This window comes from Mustelus asterias, chromosome 1 (assembly GCF_964213995.1).
Source record: "Mustelus asterias chromosome 1, sMusAst1.hap1.1, whole genome shotgun sequence".
Taxonomy (NCBI): domain Eukaryota; kingdom Metazoa; phylum Chordata; class Chondrichthyes; order Carcharhiniformes; family Triakidae; genus Mustelus; species Mustelus asterias.
In genome coordinates, this window is record NC_135801.1 from 157,574,081 (window position 1) to 157,593,129 (window position 19,049).

Below are 19,049 nucleotides of genomic sequence, written 5' to 3' on the forward strand. Positions count from 1 at the left end.
TGAGATGTATCAGCTGTGGCTGTCTGCTTTGTGAACACTCAGGTACACCAAAACTGACAGGAATTATCACAAGATTAGCAAAATGTATGCTGGATAATCTTGCACATTGCATTTGTCCATTGGGTGTCCCACTTGAATAAAAACAAAATCATGATTTTCTCTAATAGTTCTGAATAAATATAACAAGGAAACCTTTTGCTCCATAGAGATTTTTAAAATAATTAATGAGAACAAGAAATTTGTAGTTTAAAGTTTATTCGTGTCACAAGTAGGCTTACATTAACACTGCAATAAAGTTATTGTGAAAATCCCCTAGTCGGCACAGTCCAGCGCCTGTTCGGGTCAATGCACCTAACCAGCACATCTTTCAGAATGTGGGAGGAAACCCACGCAGAGACGGGGAGAATGTGCAAACTCCACATAGACAGTGACCCAAGCCCACAATCGAACCTGGCTGTGAGGCATCAGTGCTAGCCACTGTGTCACCGTGCTGCCCATGGAATAGATAACTTCAATTATCTGAATTGTATAATTTAGCAAAGGTGGTGACTGGTAACCCAGAGACCCCAGGCTAATGCTCTGGAGAACCCAGGTTCGAATTCCACCACAGCAGATGGTGAAATTTGAATTCAATAAAAGTCTTGAGGTTGATCATGAAACCATTGTTGATTATTGTGAAGATCCATTGTGGTAATGTCACTGGTTTAGTAAATCCAGAGGCCCAGGTTAATACCCTTGGGACAGCTTTAACTCACAACATATGAATTAGGAATCACTCGCCCCCTCAAGCCTACTCCGCCATTCAATAAGATCATGGCTGATATGATTGTAACCATATTCCCAATAACCTTTTGCCCAACCTCCTTGCTTAGCAAGAATTTATCTTGTACCTTAAAAATATTCAAAGACTCTGCTTCCATCGGCTTCTGAGGAAGTGTCCAAAGACACTCAATCCTCAAGAGAAAAAGTTCTCGTCTCTGTTTTAAATGGGCACCATTCATTTTTAAACAGTGACCCCTAGTTCTAGATTCTCCCACACAAGGAAACAGCCTCTCCACATCCACCTTGTCAAGACCTCTCAGGAGTAGATATGTTTGTCAAGTTGCATCTTCCAGTGGATACAATCCACTCATTCCAGGTATTAGCCTGGTAAATCTCTGAACAGCTCCAAAGCACTTACATCCTTTCTTAAATAAGGAGACTAATACTGTACTCTCACCAATGCCCTGTAAAACTGAAATATAACCCCTCTACTTTTCAATTCCCCTCACAATACATGATGACATTCTATCTGCAAGTTCCCCTCCAAGTCAATACCATTTTATTTCCATTTAGTGACCAATCTTCTATCCATGCCAATGTGTTACTCCTACACCATGAGCTTTTATTTTATGTAATAACCTTTGATTGTGGCACCTTATCAAATGTCTTCTGGAAGGTGCAGTACATCCACCAGTTCCCCTTTCATCCACAGCACATTACTTCAAAGAACTCCAATAAATTGGTTAAATATAATTTCCCTCAAAATCATGTTGACTTTGATTACCTTGAACTTATCTAAGTGCTTTGCAAGAATGTCTTTGATAATAACTTCTAACATTTTCCCTATGACAGATGTTAAGACTGTAGTTTCCCACATTCTGTCTCCCTTTTTGAATAATGGAGTTACATTTGCTATTTTCAACCCTTGAACACCTAGACAACAAGGACACCTATGTCAGACTCCTATTTATTGACTACAGCTCAGCCTTCAACACTATTATTCCCACAAAACTCATCTCCAAACTTTGTGGCCTGGGCCTCGGCACCTCCCTCTGCGACTGATTCCTGAACTTCCTAACTCTCAGACCACAACCAGTAAAGATAGGCAAAAACACCTCCTCCACAATCATCCTCAACACCAGTGCCCCACAAGGCTGTGTTCTCAGCCTGCTACTATACTCCTTATACACCTAAGACTGCGGCCAAATTCCCCTCCAATTTGATTTTCAAGTTTGCTGACGACACCACTGTAGTGAGTCAGATCTCAAACAATTGACGAGACAGAGTACAGGGATGAGATAGAGAATCTGGTGAACTGGTGTGGTAACAATAATCTCTCCCTCAATGTCAACAAAATGAAGGAGATTGTCATCGACTTCAGGAAGCGTAAAGGAGAACATGTCCCTGTCTACATCAGTGGGGACAAAGTAGAAAGGGTCGAGAGCTTCACGTTTTTAGGTGTCCAGATCACCAACAACCTGTCCTGGTCCCCCCATGCTGACACGATAGTTAAGAAAGCCCACCAACACCTCTACTTTCTCAAGACTAAGGAAGTTTGGCATGTCAGCTACGACTCTCACCAACTTTTACAGATGCATCATAGAAAGCATTCTTTCTGGTTGTATCACAGCTTGGTATGGCTCCTGCGCTGCCCAAGACCGCAAGGAACTACAAAAGGTTGTGAATGTAGCCCAATCCATCATGCAAACCAGCCTCCCATCCATTGACTCTGTCTCCACTTCCCGCTGCCTCGGCAAAGCAGCCAGCATAATTAAGGACCCCATGCACCCCGGACATTCTCTCTTCCACCCTCTTCCGTCAAGAAAAAGAGTCAAAAGTCAGATCACGTACCAACCGACTCAAGAACAGCTTCTTCCCTGCTGCCGTCAGACTTTTGAATGGACCTATCTTGCATTAAGTTGATCTTTCTCTACACCCTAGCTATGACTGTAACACTATATTCTGTACTCTCCTGTTTCTTTCTCTCTGAATGGTATGTTTTGTACAGCGCACAATAAACAATACTTTTCACTATGTTAATACATGTGACAATAATAAAATCTGAAATAATAAATTCCAATCTGATGGAACCCAAATTAGGGAATTTTGGAAAATTAAAATCAATGTGACAAATATCTTACTAGCCACTTCTTTCAAGGTCTTAGGATGAAGTCCATCAGGACCCAGGAACATTTCAGCTCAAAAGAGAAAACACTGGAAAATCTCAGCAGGTCTGGCAGCATCTGTAAGGAGAGAAAAGAGTTGACGTTTTGAGTTCAGATGTCCCTTTGTCAAAGCATTTCAGCCCTCTGCTCTAACATTTGTTCAATACCACTTCCCTGGTGATTGTAGTTTTCTTCAATTCTTCCATCCTATCCATTTCCTGATTTACTGCTATTTTTGGGATGTTGCTTTTATTCTCTATGGTGATGACTGATGCCAGATATCAAGGAACAGCTGAAGACACTGGATACTATATAGGTTATTGGCCCTGACAACATTCCAGCAGTAGTACTGACGACTTGTGCTCCAGAATTAACTGATCCTAGCCAAGCTATTTCAGTACAGCTCCAACACTAGCATGTACCCAGTGGTATGGAAAATTGCCCAGATATGTCCTGTATCCAAAAAGGATAAATTCAACCTGCCGATTACTGCCTCATCAGTCATCTCTCAACCATGGGACAGGTTAGAAGAGTGGACAAAAGTGGCAGATGGAAAACACTGTGGGAAAGTGTGAGGTTATGCACTATTTTCTAAATGGGGAGAGAATTCAGAAGCGCAAAGGGACTTGGGAGTCTTAGTTCAGGATTCTCATGGTTAACTTATAGGTTGAATTGGTAGTTAGGAAAGCAAATGCAATGTTAGCATTCATTTTGAGAGGACTAGAATACAAAGGCAGAGATGTACTGCTAAGGCTTTATAAGGCTCTGGTGAGACCACGTTTAGAATATTGCATGCAATTTTGGGCCCCTATCTAAGAAGGGATGCGCTGGCCTTGGAGACGGTCCAGAAGGAGGTTCACCAGGATGATCCCAGGAATGAAAAACTTGATGTATGAGATGTGCCTGAGGACTCTGGGTTTGTACCTGATGGAGTATAGAAGGATGTGGGGAAATGGGAGGGGAATCTCATTGAAGCTTACAGAATAATGAAAGGCCTGGATAGAGTGGATGGGGGGGAGGGGCTAGCCTCAGGGTAAAGAGATGACCCTTTAGAACTGAGATGAGGAGGAATTTCTTCAGCCAGAGGGTGGTGAATCTATGGAATTCATTGCCACTGAAGGCTGTGGAGGCCAGGTCATTAAGTTCATTTAAGACAGAGATAGATAGGTTCTTGATTGATAAAGGGAATGACTTGCTCACTGACGCTAAATTTGGGTTCTGCCATGAGCTCCTGACCCATTACAGCCTTGGTCAAAACATGGACAGAAGAGATGCACTCGAGAAACAAGGTGAGAGTGACTGATCTTGACATCCAAATAGTATCAAGGAGGCCTAGCAAAACTGAAGTCAAAGGAAATTGATGAAACTCCACTGGTTGGAGCTACACCTAGCATAAAGGAAGATGGTTGTTGGAGATCAATCATCTCAGTCCCAGGACATCTGCAGGAGTTCCTCGGGGTAGTGTCCTACACCCAATCATCTTCAGCTGCTTCAGCAATGACCTTTGCTCATCATAAGGTCAAAGGTGGGGTTGTTGTTCACTGATAATTACACAATGTACAGTACCCCATTTGTAACTCCTCAGCAATTGAAGCTGTCCAGGTCCAAATCCAGCAAGACCGAGACAACATTCAGCTTTGGGCTGATAGCCATATCAGTGCCAGGCAATCACTACCTTCAACAAGAGGGAATCCAACCAATCGCCCTATGACAAAAGGGCATCCCATTGCTGGAACCCCCACAATCAACATCATGGGGGTTACATTGCCATATAAATACTGTGGCTAAAAGAGCAGGTCAGAGGCTAGGACTTCTGAGGTGATAATTCACTTCCTTACTTCTCAAAACCTGTCCACCATCTACAAGAACACAAGTCAGGAATGTAATGGAATACTCTCCACTTGCCTAGTGAGTGCAGCTCCAACAACACTCAAGAATCTTGACACCATCCAGGACAAGGCAGCCGGCTTCAGTGACATCACATCCACCATCTTCAATATTCTCTCCCCCCATCACTGACTCACAGTGGCAGCAATCCATACCACGTTCAAGATGCACTGCAGTAACTTACCAAGCCTCCTTCAAAAGTACCTTCCAAACCCTCAAACTCGTATCGCTTAGGATAAGGGAAGAAGATGCATGGGAACACCATCAGCTGTAATTCCCCTCCAAGTCATGTACCATTCTGACTAGGAATTATATCACCTTCCCTTCACTGTTGTTGGGTCAAAATCCTGCGACTTCTTCCCTAACAACACTGTGGATGTAGGGTACTCACCACCACCTTCTAAAAGGCAATTAGGGATGGGCAACAAATGGGATGGGATGTTGCCTAGCCAGCAATATCCCATCCTGAAAGATTTTTTTAAAATCCCTACTTTCTTTCAATTAGATATAATCCATATGCATATCAACCATTTATTCACTGCTGGACACCAATCTATCTTTCTGGCATATTCCCTCCCTTTTCCTGGATCTCTATTTGCTTAAAAGCCATTAATTACTAATACTTTTCACTTCTGATGAAAGATCATTTTCAGCATAAATGGAGGAAATTTGCCCCATCGAGTCTATGCCAGATCCCTGCAGGGCAATCCGGTTAGTCCTACTCCCCCACTTGATCTGCAGAGCTCTGCAAGTTTATTTCCTTCAAATATCCATGCAATTTCATTTTGAGATCATTGATTGTTTCTACTAACATCACCTCTTTGGGCAGCAAGTTCAGGGTCATTACCAACTGCTGCATAAAAAGTTGTAGCTCACATTCCCCGAGCATCTTCTACCCAAAATCTTATATCCGTTTCCCATCCCCCTTGTACCATCAGCTAATAGAAAGAGTTTTTCCTTGTCTACCTTTATTGAAGCCTATCTTAATCATGTAAACCTCTATCAAATCTTTCCTCAATCTCCTTCGCTCCAAGGAGAAGAAGCCCAGCTTCTCCAACTGAACCTTGTAAATGAACCACCCCATCCCTGGAACCATTCTGGTTAATTTTGTGTTCTCACTTTCAAATCTTTCCTAAAGTGTTGGGACCAGACCGAGAGTCACACTCTAGTTTTGGTCTAATCCTATCTTTATATAGCATATCTTTATAAGCATAACTTCCCTGCTTTTGCACATGTTGTCTTTATTTATGAACAGTAAGAAGTCTCACAACACCAGGTTAAAGTCCAACAGGTTTATTTGGTAGCAAATACCATAAGCTTTCGGAGCACTGCTCCTTCGTCAGATGGAGTGGTCTCTGTTCTCAAACAGTGCACAGACACAGAAATCAAGTTACAGAATACTAATTAGAATGCGAATCTCTACAGCCAGCCAGGTCTTAAAGGTACAGACAATGTGGGTGGAGGGAGCATTCAACACAGGTTAAAGAGATGTGTATTGTCTCCAGACAGAACAGCTAGTGAGATTCTGCAAGATCAGGGGGAAAGCTGTGGGGGTTACTGATAATGTGACATAAATCCAACATCCCGATTTAGGCCGTCCTCATGTGTGCGGAACTTGGCTATCAGTTTCTGCTCAGCGACTCTGCGCTGTCGTGTGTCGTGAAGGCCGCCTTGGAGAACGCTTACCTGAAGATCCAAGGCTGAATGCCCGTGACTGCTGAAGTGCTCCCCCACAGGAAGAGAACAGTCTTGCCTGGTGATTGTCGAGCGGTGTTCATTCATCCGTTGTCGTAGCATCTGCATGGTTTCCCCAATGTACCATGCCTCGGGACATCCTTTCCTGCAGCGTATCAGGTAGACAACGTTGGCCGAGTTGCAAGAGTAGGTACCGTGTACCTGGTAGATGGTGTTCTCACGTGAGATGATGGCATCCGTGTCGATGATCCGGCACGTCATGCAGAGGTTGCTGTGGCAGAGTTGTGTGGTGTCGTGGACACTGTTCTCCTGAACAGAATTTTATTTATGAAGCCCAAAATCCCACATGCTTTGCTAACCCATATCTTGACATGTCCTGATATCATCAAAGATCGTTGCCAATGCACCCCTAGGTCCCTCTTTTCTGCATGCACTCTGTTTTTAAGTCTATGTTGCCACTCTCTCATGTCAAAATGCATTACTTCTCGCTTTTCTGCATTGCATTCCATCTGCCACTATTATATGTGCTGCTGCAGGTGATTTGTATCATCCTCACTGTATGCTACTCCTCCAAGTTTGGTATCGTCATCAAATTTTGAAATTTTACTCCCAATTCTAAGATCCAAGTATATAGCTAAAAAAAGCAGTGGACCCTTGGGGAACACCACTGTCTACCACGCTCACTGAAAAACAAACAAACATTTGGCATTTCAGCCATGACTCTCACCAACGTTTACAGATGCAAGATTCCTCTTCCACCTTCTTCCGTTGGGAAAAAGATACAAACGTCTGAGGTCACGTACCAACCCACTCAAGAACAGCTTCTTCCCTGCTGTTATCAAACTTTTGAATGAATCTACCTTGCATTAAGTTGATCTTTCTCCACACCCTAGCTATGACTATAACACTAGATTCTGCACTCTCTTGTTTCCTTCTCTATGAACGGTATGCTCTGTCTGTATAGTGCGCAAGAAACAATACTTTTCACTGTATGGAAATACATGTGACAATAATAAATCAAGTCAAATCAAATCAAACAAACTTCTACTCCAACTTTCTCCTTTCTGAACTAAGCCATTTTTTAAAATCCAACTACACACCAAACCTTCTATTCCATAAGTCTCAATTTTATTAACTAGCTTTTTATATGGTACATTTTTAATTCATTTTATGGGATGTGGGTGTCATTGGCTATGCCAGCATTTATTGTCCACCCTAGTTGCCCTTGAGAAGGTGGTGACGAGCTGCCTTCTTGAACTGCTGCCGTCCTGGAGGTTTAGGTACACCCACAGTGTAAGGAAGGGTATTACTTGATTTTGACTCAGTGACAGTGAAGGAATAACAATATATTTCCATGTCAGGATGGTGAGTGACTTGGAGGGGAACCTCCAGGTGGTGGCATTCTCTGGTGTCTGCTTCCCTTCTTCTTCTAGATGGTAGCGGTCATGGGTTTTGAAGGTGTTGCCCTGTGGAGCCTTGGTGAGTTAGACCATAAGACATAGGAGCAGAATTAGGCCACTCGGCCCATCGAGTCTGCTTCGCCATTCAATCATTGCTGATATTTTTCTCATTCCCATTCTCCTGCCTTTTCCCCATAACCCCTGATCCCCTCATTAATCAAGAACCTATCTATCGCTGTCTGAAAGACACTCAATGACCTGGCCTCCACAGCCTTCTGAGGCAAAGAGTTCCACAGATTCACCATTCCCTAGCTGAAGAAATTCTTCCTCATCTTTGTTACAAAGGATCATCCCTTTAGTCTGAGGTTGTGCCCTCTGGCTCTAGTTTTTCCGACTAGTGGAAACATCCTCTCCACATCCACTCTATCCAGGCCTCGCAGAATCCTGTAAGTTTCAATAAGACCCCCACTCATCCTTCTAAACTCCAATGAGTACAGACCCAGCGTCCTCAACTGTTCCTCATATGACAAGCTCTTCATTCCAGGGATCATTCTTGTGAACCTCCTCTGGACCCTTTCCAAGGTCAGCACATCCTTCCTTAGGTACGGGGCCCAAAACTGCTCACAATACTCCAAATGGTGTCTGACCAGAGTCTTGTACAGCCACAGAAGTACATCCCAGCTCTTGTATTCTAGCCCTCTCAACATGAATGCTACCATTGTATTTGCCTTCCTAACATTGTCAACTCAACCTAGAACATAGAACATTACAGCGCAGTACAGGCCCTTCGGCCCTCTAAAGCCCATCTAACCTACACTATTCCAATATCATCCATATGTTTATCCAATGACCATTTAAATGCCCTTAATGTTGGCGAGTCCACTACTGCTGCAGGCAGGGCATTCCACGTCCTTACTACTCTCTGAGTGAAGAACCTACCTCTGATATCTGTCCTATATCTATCACCCCTTAACTTAAAGCTATGTCCCCTCGTGCTAGCTATTACCATCCGAGGAAAAAGGCTCTCACTATCCACCCTATCTAATCCTCTGATCATCTTGTATGCCTCTATTAAGTCACCTCTTAACCTTCTTCTCTCTAACGAAAACAACCTCAAGTCCCTCAGCCTTTCCTCATAAGACCTTCCCACCAGCCCAGGCAACATCCTAGTAAATCTCCTCTGAACCCTTTCCAATGCATCCACATCCTTCCTATAATGCGGTGACCAGAACTGTACGCAATACTCCAAGTGCAGCCGCACCAGAGTTTTGTACAGCTGCAACATGACCTCCTGGCTCCAAAACTCAATCCCTCTACCAATAAAAGTTAACACTCCGCACGCCTTCTTAACAACCCTATCAATCTGGATGCCAACTTTCAGGGATCTATGCACATGGACACCGAGATCTCTCTGTTCATCCACACTACCAAGTATCTTACCATTAGCCCAGTACTCTGTAATCCTGTTACTCCTTCCAAAGTGAATCACCTCACACTTTTCCGCATTGAACTCCATTTGCCACCTCTCAGCCCAGCACTGCAGCTTATCTTTGTCCCTCTGTAACCTGCAACAACCTTCCGCACTGTCCACAACTCCACCGACTTTAGTGTCATCCGCAAATTTACTAACCCATCCTTCTACGCCCTCATCCAGGTCATTCATAAAAATGACAAACAGCAGTGGCCCCAAAACAGATCCTTGCGGTACACCACTAGTAACTGAACTCCAGGATGAACATTTCCCATCAACCGCCACCCTCTGTCTTCTTACAGCTAGCCAATTCCTGATCCAAACCGCTAAATCACCCTCAATCCCATGCCTCCGTATCTTCTGCAATAGCTTACCGTGGGGAACCTTATCAAACCTGCACGTTAACCGTTAGAGAATCTTGAACAATGACTCCCAAGTCCCTTTGTGTTTCTGATTTCCTAAGCATTTTCTCCTTTAGAAAATAGTCTATGCCTCCATTCCTCTTTCCAAAGTGCCTGCACAGAGATCCTGCTGTGCATCTTGAAGATGGTACATACTGCTGCCACCCACTGTTTGGTGGTGGAGAGAGTGAATGTTTGTGAAAGGGATACCAATCAAGCGGATTGCTTTGTCCTGGATGGTGTCGAGCTTCTTGATTGTTGTTGGAGCTGCACTCTTCCAGGCAAATGGAGAGTATTCCATTACACTCCAAACTTCTGCTTGCAGGTGGTGGACAGGTTTTGGAAGGTGCTGCAGGATTCCCAGCCTTTAACCTACTCTTGTCCCCACAGCATTTATATGGCTAGTCCTATTCAGCTTCTGGTCAATGGTTATCCCCAGGATGTTGATGTTGTCAAACACTTTCCTAAAATCCATATAGACAACATCCACCCCATTCCCTTCAATCTTTTAAATTAGTCATTTACAAATCTATGCTGGCTCTACTTAATTCCAAATGCTTGTTGATTTTTTTCCCTGATTGCAGATTTCCGAACCTTACCAATGATGTTAACCAAACCTGCCTGTGTATATACCGTTTCTTGAATAAAGGTGTCATATTTGCCACTCTGGTACCTCCTCCACATCTAGGGAAGATTAAAAGATTAAGGCAAGCCCATCTGTCACCTCCATCCCCATTTCCTTTAGCAATCTGTGATGCAAGCCATCCGGACCAGATGACTTATCTAACCTAAGCATACCAGCCTTTCCAGTACTTCCTCCTTTAAATTCTCCTGTTATCCATTGCCTCCACTTTATTCTGTTAGATTCCTCCTCCTTTGTAAACACCGATACAAAAAACTTAAGTATTCTAACCTTGCCCTATGTCTCTAAGCATATATCACCCTCTTCGTCCCTAACAGAATGCACTCCACCTTCTTATCACTGTTCACAATAGATTTTGTTCAAAAAAAACTGCCAGGTACAGCCTATTTATCTGGCATCACACTGGCAACTAAATTAATATACCACGTTACTCATCGGTGTTCTTTCATGCTTGTGTAATACCACAAAGTAGCAGAGTAACTGACAGATTGTATTAACAGCAACGACTTCAGCTGTTTGCAACAGGCAGAGAGAGAGAGTACTGACCGTACTCAACCAGCCAGTGTTTGCAAAACTCAGAACATAATCCTAATGCTGGATATGGTTCTGCGATTGGATAGCACATGCTGAATAAGCCCAAGTGTGCTAAGAATTACAACGACAACCAATTTAACATTATTAATCAGATTTGCAGTGTAGCTCACTTACACTTGCTCGGAACTGCACTGCATGAATTCATATGCAGGGACCTTTCTTCTGCAGGCAAAAGGAACACGACCAGGCATCGCACTTTTTTGACTTAAACAAAACCAATGGAGATAATAGTACCCTGATGTTTTCTCCATGGCAGTGCCTCGACCAGAGTTGACTTGTCAACCAATCAGCATCCTTTTTCATGTGATATAAATTGATGTTCTCTTTGAAATTTGGCACTCTTGTGTCTGCCCTGATGAATGCAAGGTGAAAAGTTTAATAGCATGTCTCTTTTTCTCAGCAGTACCAAAATGTAATCAATGCCACACAGGACAAATGCTAATTGATTGTTGTAATCAAAAAGTCATGGGAGATACAAAAGTTTAAAGCATAAAAAGATAACTTTGGGCGGCACGGTGGCATAGTAGTTAACACTGCTGCCTCATAGTGCCAGGGACTCGGGTTAAATTCCAGCCTCGGGTCACTGTCTGTGTGGAGTTTGCTCGTTCTCCCCGTATCTGCGTGGGCTTCCACCGGGTGCTCCGGTTTCCTCCCACAGTCCAGAGATGTGCAGGTTAGGTGGACTGGCTATGCTAAATTGGTCCTTAGTGACCCAAGATAAGTAGGTTAACGATATTAGCTGCGGTAAAGACGTGGGTTTGTGGGGATAGGGTTGGGGTGGGTAAGATGCTCTTTGAGAATCGATGCAGACTTGATGGGCCAAAATGGCCTCCTTCTGCGCTGCAGGGATTCTATAGATTTAGTCAATCACAGTAAACCTCTCCACAGAAACATGAAAGACGACTTCAAAAGTACATCGTTATCTGTAAGACTTTGAGGTGTGGTCAGGAAATGTGTTTCTTTTTCACATATAAACTACTCAGTATGATAATTAATGAACTTCTCACAAAAGTTAGTGCATAGTAAATGAAACAACCTGCCCACCTTCACACAAACAGATTTCCTATGAATTTATGCAGAGACATTATTGGAGTTGAAATGTTCCACAATTTGCTGATCTATTTTCCTAGATTGCTGACAGTGATATGACATCAGGACTACAGCAACCACTGGCTGTGTTCATTAAATAGTTTTGTCTGGAAATGTTGGTATTCAGTGAGGTTTAGAATAACATCCTACACTTGATTTATTTTAGACAACTAAAATTGTGTGTTTCTTTCAGATTTCTGTATAAACCTAACAGCAACGTAGGTTCAAAAATATAATGAGTTAATCCCCAGAGACAAGTACACCACTGCCTATTTGATATTTCTATCTGTACCCGGATTATCAACAAGCTGAAACATTGGCTGAAACCTCTTTAAAAAAAAGGAGGGATCGGGGGGTGGGGCGGGGGCAATTCTCCCAGACTGCTGCTTTGCTCTAGCAAGAATCAGCGTGAAGCTGATTTCAATATTTAAATTAATATTTGCATCCGATTAGCAGGCCTGGGATTGAAGTCTCTGGGCCCGCTTGCGTTCCCCCAAATCCCGCCCCCTCCCCGCCACCAAGAATGGTTCAATCCAGCAGGTTTACCACTGCTCCCCACTAACAGGGAACAGGCAGCTGATCCCACTGGAGAGAACCTTACCCTACAGGAGGTCAGGGGGGTGCCGGGCAATGCCAGCCTGGCCCCCAGCATTGCCCAAGGGACACTTGGCACTGTCCACCAGGCATTGGGCGGTGAAAAGGGGGCAGGGCCTGCTGCCACTCTGCATTTTCTATTTCTCGTAGAATTCTGTAGTCTGAGATGCTTCCACCGGATCGACATTAACAGGAACAGCAATAGCAGGTACCTCTCCTGGCACAGGCAGTTCATCACTACTGGCTTCCACAGAGACGCCAGTTATGTTTGTAACAGGTTGATCAAGTACTTCAGTGCCTACAGGTTCAAAAACATTTCTTGACAGCAACACTGACTGCTGGAGCGTCTCTCTGCTTTTCCATATGCTTACAAATGATCTGTGCCTCCATGGCTGCATAGGAAAATGCATCATCACATTGGCAACGAGGATAGAATGGATTATTGATAACACTGCCTGTTGGCCCGACACCTGTGAATATCCTGTTTTAATCAAAGTTTGAAGCAAAGAAATGCTCACCTGAATGCCTGTCTATGGGTGAATAGACCCAGTGAGGTGTTGCCAGACTTTGAGGGACAGGCACAGAGCAAACCTGAATTATCTGGTGCAGTCAGAAGTTTAGAAATGCATAGAGAAGAAATAAGAGAAAATAACCCGCAGAAGCCAGAATTCTACTGCCTTGCCCTTGGAGCAGGCGAGGGGCGGGCAACAGAAATCTCCATTAACCTTGGGTACACCAGGAGTCCAGTGAGCGAGACAATAATTCCAGTGATATAACTTGAATCGCTACCAAAGTTTCATATTTTGACACCATGATCAATGCACCTGACCCGCACATCTTTGGATCAATGCAAATAATTCAAAGGATTAGACATCACAAGGCCAAAGCTAAGGGAGCCAAAAATAGGTGTCTTTGGAATGGTGAGGGAGATAGACAGTATGATGGAATAAAAAAAGTACCATGGGTTTTTATTGTTGCAGTGGCGATGGTTCTTTGATGAGGTCTTGAGATTTGTACATTTTTAAACATAAACACCTTTATTGGTGAGTTTTAACTATGTACGGTTCCAAATATGATCTAGCATGGAACTCTTCCATGCAGGCTTGCTGCTGTTCCATTCGCGTGACCATTTCAGCAATCTTGTTCCGGCATGTAATCTCAGTTTCTCTGTCTGAATTGCTGATTCTGTTGTCAATTTCACTGTTTTTACTTCTTCAGTTAATTTCTCATTGTCAAGTTTCCTTTCTTCAAGCTCCTAGTCTCCTGACTCAATTCTTTACTGGACTTGTTCTTATATTCTGGTTGCACTTTCAAGAGGTTCAGCTTATTCTGTCTCATTTTTTTAAACTCCATTTTGTAAATGTTTGCTTTTTTTCCCCCAAGTTTGCTGTCGGTCATTTCATCTTGTTGTTTTAATGTCTTCTCTGGAGCTTTAATTCTTTTTGTTGATTCCTCTTTATGTTCAATGGTGCCTGGTTTCTTTTGAAGACTTTAATTTCTGAGTTTCTTCCGAAGGAAATCCTTCATGTTCTTATTGGACATTGACATTTCACAAATGGAATCTTAATTTCTAGTCGTCTTAACTTCAGCTTTTGGCTTCACTGTTGATGGGGTCTATCTCCGATGAAGTATTGACTTGTTTCCAATCTGCAATTCTCTCTTTCTTCATTTGGTCATCTAGTCTTTCATTTACCTTTTTCTGGTGTCTTTCGGTGCCCTCCTTCTGGGGCCTTTTGTTGCTCTCCTTCTGAGCTCTTTCAATGCCTCCCCTGAGGTCTTCCTTTGTCTCTTCCTTGCAGTTTTCATTACTTATGGACCTTTTTTTGAGAATTGCTTTGTTTCTGGGATCTTCTCCAATTTTCCTGTCCATTGTCCACTATTTCTTCTTGTGGTTGCCATTTTAAATTGAGTTTAAAAATTGGCAAGTCATGTTGCAGCTTTATAGAACCTTAGTTCGACCGCACTTGGAATATAGTGTTCAATTCTGATCACCACACTACCAGAAGGATGTGGAGGCTTTGGAGAGGGTACAGAAAAGATTTACCAGGATGTTGCCTGGTATGGAGGGCATTAGCCATGAGGAGAGGTTGGAGAAACTTGGTTTGTTCTCACTGGAATGATGGAGGTTGAGGGGTGACCTGATAGAAGTCTACAAGATTATGAGGGGCATGGACAGAGTGGATAGTCAGGAGCTTTTTCCCAGGATAGAAGAGTCAATTACTAGGGGGTATGGGTTTAAGGTGCGAGGGGCAAGGTTTAAAGGAGACGTATGAGGCAGATTTTTTACACAGAGAGCACTGGGTGCCTGGAATTCGCTGCTGGGGGAGGTAGTGGAAGCAGAACGATAGTGACTTTTAAGGGGCATCTTGACAAATACATGAATAGGATGGGAATGGAGGGATATGTCCCCGGAAGGCTAGGGGGTTTTAGTTCAGTCGGACAGCATGGCCGAAGGACCTGTTCCTGTGCTGTAATTTTCTTTGTTCTTTGTTTGTTCTAAATGCATTGCCACATTAAATGCATTACCTCTTTAAGACTGTGTAGTAATCTTCCCCCCCACACACAGGCTGTTGTTGTTGCTCAGATAAAGTTGGCTTCCCTTTGCAGGTGTATTTTGCAACAAACATTTCAATGCAGGTGCAGAGTGTCAGAGTGCTCAGGTTGTTCCTATTTTTTTAAACTCTGAAAGCTGCAGCACTGCTTCCTAGTACCAGCCTCTTTTTAGCTTTTGAACTTGTTTAACTGCAGCAAGTCTCCTAAATTTGAAACCACAGCCTTTGTAGCTGCCAACTCCCTGGGGCATTCCTTCTACTTCATTTAAAACACAGCTTTCTGTGTTCTCTTTTCTTTAAAAAAAAACTTGCAGCAAATCTGTTTATCCTCAACCCAAGTTCTATTTTCTTAAACTCAAAGTCACAGGGTGAGAGTTTACAGCCTCGCTCGAGTGAGACCAGAAATTCCTACCCAAGGTTAATGGAGATTTCTGTTGCCCGCCCCTCGCCTGCTCCAAGGGCAAGGCAGTAGAATTCTGGCTTCTGCGGGTTATTTTCTCTTATTTCTTCTCTATGCATTTCTAAACTTCTGACTGCACCAGATAATTCAGGTTTGCTCTGTGCCTGTCCCTCAAAGTCTGGCAACACCTCACTGGGTCTATTCACCCATAGACAGGCATTCAGGTGAGCATTTCTTTGCTTCAAACTTTGATTAAAACAGGATATTCACAGGTGTCGGGCCAACAGGCTGTGTCATCAATAATCCATTCTATCCTCGTTGCCAATGTGATGATGCATTTTCAGACATTGTCAGGACCACAAAAGGTATTTATTGAGAAAAAACCGGGGCGGCACGGTAGCACAGTGGTTAGCACTGCTGCTTCACAGCTCCAGGGACCTGGGTTCGATTCCCGGCTTGGGGTCACTGTCTGTGTGGAGTTTGCTCATTCTTCTCATGTCTGCGTGGGTTTCCTCCGGGTGCTCCGGTTTCCTCCCACAGTCCAAAGATGTGCGGGTTAGGTTGATTGGCTATGCTAAAATTGCCCCTTAGTGTCCTGAGATGCATAGGTTAGAGGGATCAGCGGGTAAATATGTAGGGATAAGAGGGTAGGGCCTCGGTGGGATTGTGGTCGGTGCAGACTCGATGGGCCAGGTGGCCTCTTTCTGCACTGTAGGGTTTCGATGATTTCTATGAAAAACTGTACAAAGGCCAGCATCCCTTGGCTGCACTGGAGTCCCCCCCCCCCCCCCCCCCCCAGGCTACCCCAGTCCCTGTCTTCTGCCTAAGAGAAGTCTCCACCTCCTTGGTCCCAATTACCCTCTCGGTTCCTGAAACCAAGTAACTCTCTTCTGCTGTGTTGCTCTTAAAGGGACAATCACAACGTACTTTTTAAATTCTATCATACTGTCTATCTCCCTCACCCTTCCAAGGACACTTATTTTTGGCTCCCTTAGCTTTGCCCCTTGTTGGAATGTACCTAGCCTGTTTGTGATGCCTCTCTTCCTCAGAGCTCATCTATTGTGATGTCTAATTTTTAAAATTATTTGTATTGATCCGAAGATGTGCAGGTCAGGTGCATTGACCATGCTAAATTGTCCCTTAGTGTTCCAAGATGTGTAGGTTGGAAGGATTAATGGGGTAAATACATGGGGATACAGTGTTAGGGCCAGGGTGGGATGCCCTGTTGGGGAGTTGGTACAGACTCAATATGCCAAATGGCCTCCTTCTGCACGATAGGGATTCTATAATAATTTGTTAGTTTGTAGTTCCAAACTGTGGCCAGTACTTCAGTCTTTATACAACTGTTAGGAATTTTGGTCTGGAATTTACAGTTAATGGCAAACAAATGAAACTCGCTGCTGACTTCTAACATAGCTGCCCACATAGATCAACGGAGCTTTAGAGTGTAGAGTTCCAGTTTTCAGTTTCAATTTGGTGCTTTCTACAGGGGGGTCTGTGGTATCCAGCATCAGGGCAGACAGCAGGCAGGTTGATGGTCCGGTTAGACTAAACAATTCTCAGACAGCAAAACAGGATTTAAAAAGCAGGAAATATAAATCACAATTAAATCACGTACAGAAAGTAAAATAAATATTAAGGCATACATATGGATTTGAGTGCTGAAAAAAGACATGTCGAAGCTCTTCAGCTTGCACTCATCAGGACAATTTGCAAGAATACCAAATTGAAAGGAGAACCATAATTTATACTGCATGAGAAGAGTGTGCTGATTGGTTGGTACGTGAATTCTGATTAGTGGAGGCATTCCCATGGAGAACACATCAGTTAACTGATAGTTGTCTACTAAGCCTTGTTTAATTCAAACCAAGCGGATTGACTCTAATTGGTCAAGACTTAGCCATGGGGAATGAACCAAGGAATGGCTGTCACCTATTTTGTTTGGTTAAAAATGCACACTCACCTACACATGCTGGAAGCCACATATATTATTGTGCAGAACCCTGTTTTTGGAAATGATTTTTTCCATCCCTGCATAATAATATATGTGGCTTCTAGCATGTGTAGGTGAGTGACTTTGCAACCAATCTTAAATTGGTTGTCAGCGTAATTCTTAGCACACAAGATTTTTTAACAAATGTCATCCAATTATAGAACCACATCTAATGTTGGACATTTTTCAGTTTTGCAAGCATGGGTACCTTGCCTGTTGTGAATTGTGGTAGGAACAAGCTGTTTGATATGAACTGCCTGTCTTTCGGACCTACCTATTTGGCATCACACTGGCACTGAAAGTTATATAGCACATTACTCATTTGTGTGATCAGCAGAAAACCTTTTAGCTTCACAGCAGCATTCTGTTGGTGGCAAAGACCACTTATGTTGCCATTGCATAAGAGCAGTGTGTAATGGCTAGCTTCCCCTGTTGCTCAGATTTTTGAGATAACTAATCTGACATAGCCTGGGTACTTGTCAGGACCGAAAGTGAGAGCCTTGGCCTTATGTGACATATAGTGAGCAATGATCTGATCACAGGATGTCTTTGACGCACCCTATTTCAGCACCAAGTTTGCATGATGAGGTAATGGCTCAGCCCCTATTTACAAGTTGCCAATAAGGCCAATCTTATAGTGTGTGAATCGTAGGAGTCACAACATGAATATTGACCAGTGAAGTTAGGCTTATGGAAGACAGAGCACCCACTGGCAGATCGACAAAAGAGAGCTCATTTGACGGCTCCATTTCAAAGGTGAATTTGAGTGCAGGATGGAGTCCATTAAAGTATGCAATTGCAGATTCAAATAAAGCAAATGTATTATCGACACATTGGAAATATGCAAGTGGTAGAAGGTTAGGTAACAATCCATCAAAAACAAAGCTTGGCAGTTAACTGGTGCATTCTCCATGGCAATGTCTCTACTAGAGTCCATATACCAACCAAGGGATCTGGGTGTACAGGTACACAGGTCACTGAAAGAGGCAATGCAGGTGGAGAAGATAGCCAAGAAGGCATACGGCATGCTTGCCTTCATCAGCCGGGGTATTGAGTTTAAAAATTGGCAAGTCATGTTGCAGCTTTATAGAACCTTAGTTAGGCCGCACTTGGAATATAGTGTTCAATTCTGGTCGCCACACTACCAGAAGGATGTGGAGGCTTTGGAGAGGGTATAGAAAAGATTTACCAGGATGTTGCCTGGTATGGAGAGCATTAGCTATGAAGAGAGGTTGGAGAGACTTGGTTTGTTCTCACTGGAGCGACGGAGGCTGAGGGGAGACCTGATAGAAGTCTACAAGATTATGAGAGGCATGGACAGAATGGATAGTCAGAAGCTTTTTCCCAGGGTGGAAGAGTCAATTACTAGGGGGCATAGGTTTAAGGTGCGAGGGGCAAGGTTT